The sequence below is a fragment of the Chiloscyllium punctatum genome, chromosome 35, assembly GCF_047496795.1.
Source record: "Chiloscyllium punctatum isolate Juve2018m chromosome 35, sChiPun1.3, whole genome shotgun sequence".
Taxonomy (NCBI): domain Eukaryota; kingdom Metazoa; phylum Chordata; class Chondrichthyes; order Orectolobiformes; family Hemiscylliidae; genus Chiloscyllium; species Chiloscyllium punctatum.
The window spans coordinates 61,379,860-61,389,403 of record NC_092773.1 but is presented as its reverse complement, the minus strand read 5'-3'; positions in this window follow the sequence as shown (position 1 = coordinate 61,389,403).

The following is a 9,544-nucleotide window of genomic DNA, read 5'->3' as shown; positions in this document are numbered from 1 at the left end:
TTTCTTTCTGATGGTCACACTAAATTGCTCCAGCAAATGTTAACTGACGATGTATGGGTGCTCGTTTTTTATTCGCAGCATCTGGTTAAAACGTTTAAGCAGCAAACCCACGCATAAAACTATGAGCTGAAATAAAAATTTGAATCTCCCAAGTAGCTTTCGCTCTGATGTCTGACTTTGTTCGGCGTGTGATAATTTCAAATTAATAAATCCACTGAGGTTACCAGAAGGACTGATAGACAGAGTCTATCAGTCAAGAGTCATAGCTTTTAAATAACATGAAATACATCTTTGCCTCAACATGCCTCTAAACCGATCTCCTTCCATTTGCCAGAATTCAGCATTTCCAATTCATGAAAGTCATCCAGATGACTTTCAAATGTTTTAAATGTCCCCTCCTCCAATACTTCGCCATGCAATTTATTCTGTACGTGCATCACAATTTGGATCAAAACGTTACATCATTTCTGTCTTAGTGTTTTCTTCTCTCACACTAACCTTATGCACTCAGTGTTTGTACTCTCCAACAGTGGGAGGAAGATCTGAGTTACTCGCCTTTACCATGATCCTCATGGCTTTGTAAATCTCGATAAGGTCACGCGTCATCCTGTTGCGCTTCAGAGAGCTTGTCGCCACAGAAATTCAACATCCCAGGGAATCTTGTCTCAACTTTAATTTTTAATGGTTTCCTTTCGATCGGAAAGATATCAGATTGCGATACATTATTTGAAAGTGGCCTCACCAATGTGTTGCACACCTGCAACCTCCCAAAGTTCTACTCAATGCCCTGCTAAATAAATGAAGGGATGCAAATCACCTTCTGTACCATCCTGTCTGCCAACGACTGCACTTTCAAGGAACTATGAATCTACACCCCAAGGTCTATTTTCACAGTAACGCATCCCAGGTTCTACCATTAGGTTCAGAGAGAAATCTGTGAACTGAAGATGCTGAAGGTCAGTGTCGAGAGTGTGATGCTGGAAAAGCACATCAGGTCAGCCAGCATCCGAGGAGGAGGGGAATGGACGTTTTGGCCACAGTCCTTCATTACGAAGTATGGATGTTTGTGTGATTTGACTTTCCAAATGTATTACAATGCATGTAATTAATGTAAGCTCTATTTTTCCACTCCGCCACCCAGTCGACGATCTGACTCAAGGTACTGTCGTATTCAGAGGTAATCTTCTTCAGTGTAAACAACACCACGTAATTTGGTGTCATCTGCGAAAACACGAAACACAACTTGGAAGAGTTGATCAGATCGGTAGGACAATCGTACATTGTTTTGAACCTTGTTAAGGAAATAGAGACGGAGTAGAATTTAATGAAAGGCAGAACGCTGGGAAGCTTGGACGAATATAGTGATCTTCAGGTAATCATTCACAATTTTCTGAAGTCAGTAGAAGACGTGATTATGATAGTTAATGAGGCATAGACTACATTTACCTTCATCAATTGTGTCACTGTTTAAGAGAAAGGAGGTATGTTTGGAATTTTACAAAGCATTGAGCAGGCTGGGACTGTCTGCAGTTCTGGGAATTACACTACAGGAACGATGTGATAACACTAGAGGACGTTAAAGAAGAATAGAGATGTACAGCATGGAAACAGTTTGCTCTGTCCAACCCATCCATTACCAGAAGATATCCCAACCCAATCTAGTCCCAACCCAGCCAATACCCCTCCAAACTCTTCCTCTTCATAAACCCATCCAAATTTTCTTCGATATTGCAATTGCATCAGCCTCCACCAATTCCTCTGGCAGCTCGTTTCATGCAGTTAACACCCTCCCTGTGAAACAGCTGTTCTGTTGATCTCTTTGAAATCTTTCCTTTCTCACCCTCAAACTATGCCATCTATTTCTGGTCTCCACGATCCCAGAGAAAATTATTTGTCTATTTATGCAATCCATGCCACTCAATATTTTGTAAACCTCGAGAAGGTCACCCCTCAGCCTCCGACGCTTCATGGAAAATAGCCCCAGTCTGTTCAGCCTCTCCCTATAGCTCAAATCCTCCAACGCTGACAACAGCTCGGTGAATCTTTTCTGAACCCTTTCAAGTTTCACAACATTTTTCCGATAAGAAGGAGACGGGAATTGCACGCAATATTCCAGCAGTGGCCTAATTAATGTCCTGTGCAGCTGCAACATGATCTCCCAACTCCTGCACTCAATACTCTGACAAATAGAGGCAAGCAAACCAAACGTCTTCTTCACTACCCTACCCACCTGCGAATCCATTTTCAACGTGCTTTGAACCTGCACTTCAACGTCTGTTTGTTCAGCAACCCTCCCTCGGACCTTACCATTAAGTGTGCATGTCCTGCTAAGATTTGCTTTTCCAAAATACAGCACCTCGCAATTAGTTAAGTTGAACTTCATCTGTCACATCACAACCCATTGGCCCACCTGTTCCAGATCGTGCTGTAAACTGATGTAACCTTCTTCGCTGTACACGACACCTCCAATGTTGGTGTCATCTGCAAACCTACTGACTGTACCTCTCATGCTCTCATCCAAATCATTTATGTAAATGACAAAAAGTAGAGGGCCCAGCAGTGATCCTTGTGGCACTCCACTGAATGCAGGCCTCCAGTCTGAAAAACAATCCTTCACCACCATCCTCTTTTTACAAACTTTGAGACAGTTCTGTCTCGAAATAGCTAGTTCTCCCTGTATTCCATGATATCTAACTTGCTAATCAGTCTCCCATGGGAAACCTTGTCGAATGCCTTACAGAATTCCATATAGATCACATGTACTGCTCTGCCCTCATCAATCTTCTTAGTTACTTCTTCAAAAAACTCAATCAGTTTTATGAGACATGATTTTCCACGCACAAAGCCATGTTGAATATCCCTAAGTAGTCCTTGCCTTACCAAATATATGTACGTCCTGTCCCTCAGGATTTCCTACAACAACTGCCCACCACCGAGGTTACGCTCACCGATGTATAAGTCCCTGGCTTGGCCTGACACCCTTCTTAAACAGTGACACCAGGTGAGTCAACCAGCAGTCTTCTGGCACCTCACCTGTCACTATTGATTATACAAGTCTTTCAGCAAGAGGCCTAGAAATTACTTCTCTAGCTTCCCACAGAGTTCTCGGGTACACCTGGTCAGGTCCTGGGGATTTATCCACCTTTACCCGTTTCAAGGCATCCAGCAATTCCTCCTCTGTAATACGGACATTTTGCAAGATGTCTCCGTCTCTTTCCCTTCAATCTATGTCTTCCATATCCTTTTCCACAGTAATTACTGATGCAAAATATTCATTTCGTATTGCCCCCATTTTCTGTGGCTCCAACCAAAGGCCGCCTTGCTGATCTTTGAGGGGCCCTATTCTCTCCCTAGTTCCCCTTTTATTCTTAATATATTTACAAACGTCATTTGGATTCTCATTTATTCAATTTGGGAAAGCTATCTCATGTCCCCTATTTTCCCTCCTGATTTCCCTCTTAAGTATACAACTATTTCCTTTATACTCTTCGAAGGACTCACTCGATCTACCCTGTCTCTACCTGACATATACTTCCTTCTTTATCTTTACTAAACCCTCAATTTCTTTCGTCGTCCAGCATTTCCTATACCTACCAGACTTTCCTTTCATCTTGACAGAAATATACTTCGACTCGATTTTTTGTTATTTCATTTCTGAAGGCTTCCCATTTTCCATCCGTCCCTTCACCAGAGAACATCTGCCTCCAATCAACTTGCAAAGGTTCTCGCCTAATGCCGTCAAAATTGGTCTTTCGCCAATTTAGATATTCAACAATTCGATCTGGTCTATCCTTTTCCATCAGTATTTTATTATGAATCGAATTATGGTCGCTGTCCCCAAAGTGCTCCCCTTTCTGACACCTCAGTCGCCTGCCCTGCTTTACTTCCGAAGGGAAGGTCACCATGGTGTATGAAAGACTCGGGGTTAGGTGCAAAATCATTTTTATTGGCCTGGACTTCACGAGCATATTGTTACCATTCGACAAACGTGTCATACTTGCCAAATATTCGGAATGGGACTTTTTGGCGCCGCCCTTTTTCCACCGATCATTTGGCCCAGCCGTTTTGGCTCTGAACTATTTTGCCACTCATTACATTGGCTCTGAGCTGTTTTGGCGCCAATTCAGAATTTACAAAAAATCTTGAAGAGACGATAAGAAATTCGTTTTCGTTGCATTGTAAGAAATAAATCTAATTCATTTTTATTCTTTACTTTTATCCTATGCAGTATTTAAAAAAGAATTTCTACATTTTGCTACATTGACCAAACACATTTTCGTTTGTCTTTCTTGCTTAAATTGCTTTCAGCTATTTCTGGGCTCTACAAGAAAATAGAAAGAAAATAGTATTACAGCTTTCCAATATGAAGACAGAAGGGCTTACACCAGCTGACTCTCACTCCAGCTCGCTTGCACCATCCAGCTTTCTCAGTCTAACCACTCCATCTCTCTCTTTCCGCCAAACTATCACTGTCTCTACCGAACACATTCTCCCGTTGCCTCTCACACTCTCTTCCACGCCCCACACACCAACTCCAAACCTCTTATTTCTTCGTCTCTCTCTTGCCTCTCACTTGTCTCTGCAGATCACTATCTCCCTATCTCCCTCACCCTGTCTCTCTAAACCTCCCCCTCACTCTATCTCTCTCTCTCTGTCAAATCTCTCTCGCCGTTACACTCTCTCTCCATCCTCTCTGAAACTTTTCCCCTCCGGCTATCCTGCTCTCCCCATTCTCTTTCCTCCCCTGAGTTTCTCACTCCCCTATCTCTCTCTCTCTGTGCCACCACACTGCCTCTCTCTATCTGCACACTCATTCTCTATCTCTCCCTATACCCTACCATTTCTCTCTCTGTCTCTGCACCCCTCTCATTCGCCCTCTACATCTTGCCTCTCTGTCGCGCTCTCCCCACTGCCCGGTATATTTTACTTCCTTCCCGCTCTCTCTCCATTACCCCATCCCTTTCCACTCCTCCACATCTATCTCTCCCGTCCGCTATCTTTCTTCTCCCGCTTTCACCTTCTCTGTACCAGGCACCTCCCTCCCACTCAAACCCTCCCTCTGACTCTCCCTTCCATCTCATTCCCCCTTCCTCACTCTGACTCTCCCAAAAACTGTCACTCCCCTCCATTTGAATTTCTCTCCCCTCGCTCTCCCCCTCCCACTCTCTATATCTACTCCATCCCCTCTCTGTCTCTGTCTCTCCCCTTTCTCTCTCCAGTCTCCCTCTCGACTTCACCCTCTCTCTGCTTCCTCTCTCTCTAAGAGAGCAAAGCCTCCGTCGTTCTCTCTCCCACTCGTAATCCCCCGTTCCCTCTATCACTGGCGTCCCACTTGATAAACGCTTCCCTCTCTCCCCCCTCCCCATCCCTCTGTCGCTCTCCCCGGTGTCTCTCTCTCTCTGGTGTTCCCTTTCTTCCCCTCCCTCTCTGTTTATCTCTACCCTCTCCCTTCCCTCCCAACTTCTCACTCAACCTGTCCATCATTTTCCCCACTCCATATCTCCCTATCTTCCTCCTTCTCACTCAATTACTCTCTCACTGCCTTCCCTCTCTTTCTCTCCCTCTCGCTTCCCCACGCATTTCTTCCGCTCTCCACCACTCTTTCTCTGTCTCCTCTCCATTTCTCTGCCCTTCCCTGTGTCTCACGCGTCTCCAACTCTTTATCTCGCTTTATTGATTGCCTCATTCTGTCTCTACCCTCTCTCTTGTCTTTCTTGCTCCTGTATGTCTTTTCCCCATTCTGCCATCCCTGTCACTCAACCAACCTTCTCTCTCTCTCTCCCCGTCTGCCCCCTTCCAGCTCTTTTTATCTATGCCCGCCCTCTTTCTCTAACTATCTTACGACTCTCTCTTTCCCATCTCTCACTCTCTCACTTACCCCCTCTGCCAGTCCAATCTCTCTCTCTCTCCTCTCCCTCTCTCTCTCCTTCACTCCCGCTTCTCACTCTCTGTTATCACTCCCTCTCACTCCTCTCTCACCCCCACACCTACCTATCTTTCTCTCCCTCATGACTGTCTCTCTGTCCTTCTGTCTCTGTGTCTCACTCTCCCCATTTCACCCACCCCCGGTCCACGAGTTCCTATCACCGCCCAAATACTCTCTCACACCCTAGTCTCTCTCCATCCTCCTCCTGCTCTCAGCCCCCATTCCCTTTCCTTCTCTCTCCCACCCCATTCTTTGTCTCTACTGTTCCCTCTCTTCATCCACTATCCCACTCTCTCTTCCTCTTTCCTCACTCTCACTTTTGTCCTTCTAGCCACTCTCACCTTCCCTCTCTTCCACATCAAGTCTCTCTCCCCATTCCTCTCTCCACCCACTCTCAAGGTGTTGTCCCTCATCCCTCCCAGACCGTCTCTGCCCCCTCCTTCACTCTCCTTCCCCCGCTGCCGTCCCTGTCCCTCTTCCCTTGTTCGCTCTTCACCCGTTTTCTCTGTGTCCCCTACCTTCTCTACACTCAGTTCCCTCCCTCTCCACTTCTCTTTTCTTTAAACCCCTCTCTTCCCCTTCTCTCCTGCCCATCTCTTCCGCCTGACTCTGTCGAATCCCTCTCTTGCCTCACTTCCCCTCTCTCACCCTCCTCGTCACTTTCTCTCTCTCTTCCTCCAGTCTCGCTCTCTGACATTCGCCCTTTCCTCTCTCCCATCCTTTCGCTTGATCACACTATCATTCCCCCTCTCTCTCTATACTGTCTTTCTCTCTCTCCCTCTCCCCACCTCTCTGTCTTCCCGCATTGCACCCCTCTCGCTGGTTCTCTTCGTCTCTGCCTCTGAAAGCCTCACATACCACCACCCTCTATCACGCTTTCTCCCACCTCCCTCTCTCTAACACCCTCCCTTTCTCTCTGGACACTTCTTCACTTTCTCTGTCTTTCTTCTTCCCTCCTACCCTCTCTTTCTCTCTCCCCATTTACCTCTCTGTCCCCCGTGACTCCCTCTCATTTCACCTCTCTCACTCTCTCGGCATCTTACCGTCATCCCCATTCAGTCTCCGCCCTTCTGGCTTTCTCCCACATTCTCTCTCCAGCCCTCTCTCCCACTCCTTTCTGTCTCTCACCACTTCGCTGTGCCCCTCTATCCCTAACCGTCCCCCATTTCTCTCTCTCGCTCCCCACTCCCTGACCGGCGAGGCCTCGCTCTCTTCCTCCCTCTCCTCTTCGTTCTCACACCCCTCATTCTTGCGCTCTCCCCCTTTGACGCTCTTTATCTCCCCTCACTCTCTGCCTCTCTGAGTCCTTTCTCTCTCACTCCCTCCCTGTCCATATGTTTCTTTCTCTTCTTCTCTTTCTGCCTCCCCCGGCCTGGTCTCTCTCCAAAGTGTCTCGATTTACAGCCTCTCCCTCCCTCCACTCGTTCAGTTCTACTGCCTCCCTCATTCTCTCCCCTCCATTTCTCTCCACCCACCCTCACGCCTCTCTCTCCCACACTGTCTCTCCACCTCCCTCACTCTCTGTGTTCCTCACTCTCTCTCATTCCACATAACAGTCTCACTTCTATCTCTCTCGCTATCTCTTCCCTCCTCCCTACCTCCCTCTCTCTGCCCACTCTCTCCCACTGTCTCTCCCATCCTCTCGCCCTCTCTCGCCCAGCCCACACGCTCTCACGCTCCCACATTCCTCTATCTCCCCCCCCCCGCTCCTACTCTGTCTCTGTCTCAACCAGCCTTTTCCTCTTCCTGTCTGCCTTTCACTCCTTGTATTGCCTTCGCACTCTCCCCCACTCTCTCTCCAATTTCCCTTACTCTCCCATCCCTTTCTCCTCCCCTTCTCTGTCTCTCCCCACTGCGCTCTCTCTCCCTCTCTACCCCACGTTCTCCCTCTAGATTTTCTCACAGCCTTTTTGTCTCCCTGCCTTTGTTGCCCGCGCTCTTTCTCTGCCCTCTCTCCATCTCTCTCTCACTCCCATATCACTCTTTCTCTCTTTGGCTCACCTCTCTCGGTTTCCCTCTCTATCTTTCCCAGCCCTCCCTCTCCCTGTCTCTCTCCCCTCCCCATCTCTCTTCCTCTTATCCCCTCTCCCTCTCACCTTCTCCTGTCTCTCCTTCCATCCCTCTCTCTCTCACCCCGACACTCCCTCACACTGAGCCTCGCACGCTCTCTACCTTAAGCGCCTTCTTAACTCTCTTTCCTCATCCTGACCTCTCTCCTAACCCACCACACACCTTCTTTACACCCACAATCGCCTCCCCATCTCCACTCCCTCTCTCTCACAATCTCTCTCCCCGCACTCTCTACATCCCCTCGCTGCACTCCTTCCCCATCCCCTATACAGTCTCCCCTGCACTCTCTGCCACCATCTCTCGCTTCCTCTCTCTCTCCCCATCACTCTCACCACACGCTTCTGTCTCCCCTTTCCTCTCTCTCCCCATTTCTCTTTCCGCAACCAACCCATTCTCCCCCTCATACTTTTCTCTCGTTCCACTCACCCTCTCCACTTTCCCTGTCTCTCTCTCTCCCCCGCGCTCTCCACCACTTGGTCTCTCTCACCTCATACTTTCTCCCACCAATCTCTCTGCATGCCCTTTCTTCCCCCACTCTCCCTCCAATGTTCACTCTCACTCCCTTCACATCCTTTTGCTGTTTTTCCTCCCCTCCCTCTCTGTCATTCGCTGTCCCGACTCCTATCCTTCCATTCTCCAAAGTACACTCTCCACAATCTATCTCAACTCCCAATCTATCGCCCCTGCCCATGCTCTCTCCCGCTTTCCTCTATCTCCCTGTCTTTCTCTCTCCCTCACTTCCTCCCTCTCCACAACAATTTCACTCTCTCCAACCGATCCACAATCACTCCCGCTCCATCTCTCCCCTTGTTTCACCACGTATCTCCCCCAAACTCCCTCTCTCTCATCGAACCTTCATCCCTCTTTCTGTACCCACCAATCTTCCCTCTTGCACCTCTCTCATTGTCTGCCTTGTACCCCTCCATTCCCTCTCTCTCCCTCCCTCTCGCTCCCTCCTCAGCTCTCTCTCTGTTCCTCACGGTTCCGTCTCTCACTCACTTTCTCATTCTATTTCATTCACTCTAGTCTCCCTCCCGTCCCTCTCTGTCTGTCACCACCGCCTGCTCTCCCTTTCTCTCCCTCTCCTCCTCCGTTTTTCACTCCGTCACTTCTCCCTCTGTGTCAGTCTCTCCTTCTAACCCTGACCCTCTCCTTTTCTCTCCTCCATTTCTTTCTCTCTCTATCCCTCACTCTTTCTCCTCTCTCTCCCTTTCCCAATATCCTCCTTTCCGTGCGTCTCCCCAACTCTTCACTCCTCTCCTTTTGTCTCACACCTCTCTTTCCACCTTCTCTCCCTCCCCATCTTTCTTTGTCTCTCACCTCCTCCTCCTCTCTACCCACCGTCTCTCTCTCTCTCCGCTGCTCTCTGTCTCTATCTTTCTCTCTCCTCCGCTGTGTCTCTATCCCCTCACCCTCTCTTTCTCACCAACCCTTTTTTCTCCCTCTTACGCTCGACCTTTCTCCTCTGCTGCCGCACGTTCAAGTCCCTCCCTCTCTCCATCCTCTCTCCCCTTCTCTCCCTCATGCCTCCCCTCCTTCACTCCCTCC